At 32.3% G+C, this 2,890-nt stretch overlaps 1 non-coding gene across 1 annotated transcript; it reads left to right on the top strand.

The window, feature by feature from the left end:
• The first annotated feature begins 2,434 nt into the window (after positions 1 to 2,434).
• On the top strand, positions 2,435 to 2,508 carry TRNAN-AUU. Its single transcript has one exon. It is a non-coding gene; the product is annotated as a tRNA-Asn (tRNA).
• Positions 2,509 to 2,890: the final 382 nt, after the last annotated feature.

Here is a 2,890-nt window from a genome sequence, read left to right as displayed (position 1 = left end):
GATGGAAATATTTAATTAATTTTTTTTTTAAATAAGACTATATGTGTGTGTTGTAAATGCACAACAACTGCATATAGTCTACGTATTTAAAAAAAAAACATATTTAAAGATGATATTTTAATTAAAAAATTGCAACACATCACTTTAGGCATTTGGTTATGTCACAATAGACGTAAATTTTCAGATATTTATGGCCATTTTTCTACTAGTGACTTATCCATATTAGCATGGAAGTTTAAGTGACTTTTGACACCATTTTTCTTCTTGCTGAGATAGACTTGACAGAGTTAAAAGTCTATATTGAGATAAACTTTTCATAAAAGTCTATATTGCGATAAGGCTTGTTAGAGTTAAAAGTCTATGTTGAGATAGACTTTGACAGGATGGAGGTCTGTATTGAGATAGACATAACAGACTTGAACACTAAAGGTATTCATAAGAAGTCTGAGAGTTTGACTTCCGTAGAACCTGAGTTTTTGAGTTGGTGCATACGTGCATTAGAGTTCACAATTTATCTAAGTGGTGAGTTCAAGATTCATATCACTCTCGGGAAGAAAATTACTCAGTGTCACTACGTGTCGGTTCAAGTTCTCAAACACTGACATTAAGATCAACTCGTTTGTATTGGTCATACATTATTTCTTTCTAGCCTTCCACTTTAAAAGTGTGTGGGATTGTTGGAAATACATTAAAATAAGAATAGGTTTCCCATTTTTCATACGCCTGTATGTGTTGGAAAATTCATTTCAGGGGAAAGAGCTACAATTTCAGACCACCTTTTACTTGTTAGTAATGGTCATCCAACCCATGTCCACATGTTCAAAGCTCTTCCCCTTATTTTGTGTTTAATTTCTGGCTGAATGAAGGGAAGCTGTTATATTAAACACTATATAAGCAGTCTTCCCTTCCATTTTCAAAACTGCAATTCGGTACAGAGCCTTTTCTCTCATATCCCTCTTATCTCCCTGAGTCTGTGCAATAGTGAAGTTCGTCTATGTTTAAGCTAGTGCAAGCTTAGCGTGGTTATTCTGTGTTGCTTGTCAAAATCATACCAGTTTAGTTTGACTGCACCGTCACCAGGCAAATAACGCTTTTAAGGTAGTGTTATATAACATGGAACAGACTCCCTTACAGTCATCACCCCTGTTTGTCCTTATTTCCCAACACCCATGGCATTTTCTTTGTGACCTTGAAGGTGTCATGTGTATTGTCGTCACAAACCAAAACGTTCACCTTCAAAAAATCATTTTGTATGGTATTCGACATTAGTTTCAAAGGAAGCAACACTATGAAAATCTCCGCGTGTACAATCTACAAGGTGCTTCCAAATTGTCTGTCTAGTTTTAGGGTTGAGTATAATCGGCCAATAGTTGGCGAAGTGAAAGATGGGGAGGAGGTACACAAATGGATGAAAATTATTCTCCAGATGATCATCGTGCGTTATTTTTTTTCCTTTGGGTTTAAAAGGTCAATAATAAATCCAAGTCAGCAAAGTTAATTTTATATAAATTCCATGTCAGCATTGTAGAAGGATTACCTAGGGGAAATTTGAAGAAATTCAAAGTGAACAAAATTTTTATATGTAAAATGTTCAATTAGATCTTATTTTGGTCCAAGATGTTAATTGAACAGTCCTTGATAGTAGATGGATCTATTTTCCCCTTCTGCATTATAATTTTAATACTTTTTTATATAGACAAGAAGAAGAAGAAAATTACCACATCAATTCATTAGAGATTTGTTAAGCTTTATTATAATCTGTACGACTAATAAAAACAAAATCCTACTTTTGCAACTTCCTGCCGAAGCTATCTCCCAGCTATTACTATATAAAATCTAAAAATTATTATGGTATATAATAGGTCAATAAATGTGACAAATTATATATATATATATATATATATATATAGTATCACGAGCCTGGGTTCGAAACCTGATGCTTACATGTATGACAGTGTGCCATTGTGTATTAAATTATGTGGATGATACTAATTTCTCGTGTGCTCATAATCTAATTAGTATGGGCACACGAGAAATTTGTATCATGCACACAATTTAATACACAATGACACACTATCATACATGCAAACATCAGGTTTCGAACCTAGGCGCGTGATATTATATATATATATATATATATATATATATATATATATATATATATATATATATATATATATATATATATATATATGTATATATATGTATATATATATATATATATATATGTGTGTGTGTGTGTGTGTGTGTGTGTGTGTGTGTGTGTGTGTGTGTGTGTGTGTGTGTGTATGTATACACATACATATATATATCTATAGTATCACGCGCCTGAGTTCGAAACTTGATGTTTACACGTATGACAGTGTGTCATTGTGTATTAAATTGTGTGCATGATACTAATTTCTTGTATGCCCATAATGTAATGTAATGAGTTGCTGGAATAGCTCAGGTTGTTAGAGCGTGTGGTTATTAACCACAAGGTCGGGGGTTCAAGCCCTCTTTTTAGCGAGAATGGGTTTCGGAAATCATCTCAATAAATACTTGCTAACTTGACCAATTAATTCAAGATGAGTTACAGAATGGAAAGTCCTATATTTTGATAAATTAGATTTTCGAAACACTAAAAAATTTGATAAATTTTCTATTAGAATCACTACATATTATTGCTCATTTCTTAATGTGACAATTTTAAAAATGAAAATACTAAGAATAAGTGTAATTTATAAATTTTGATGATGTTCTTAAAATGTAATTTGAAATTAGATTTTCCAAGAGAGATAACACAATAGAGTTGTAAAGTTTGTGTTATTGAAAAGTCTAACACAATAGAGTCAAAGACTAAACCTGGAACCTTGTACAAACCTATAACATTTCAAGATGAAGCGGTTAC

This window comes from Ipomoea nil, unplaced genomic scaffold (assembly GCF_001879475.1).
Source record: "Ipomoea nil cultivar Tokyo-kokei standard unplaced genomic scaffold, Asagao_1.1 scaffold3017, whole genome shotgun sequence".
In the NCBI taxonomy this organism is placed as follows: domain Eukaryota; kingdom Viridiplantae; phylum Streptophyta; class Magnoliopsida; order Solanales; family Convolvulaceae; genus Ipomoea; species Ipomoea nil.
The sequence above is the reverse complement of the archived record's forward strand: the minus strand, read 5'-3'. Positions and strand labels throughout refer to the sequence as shown.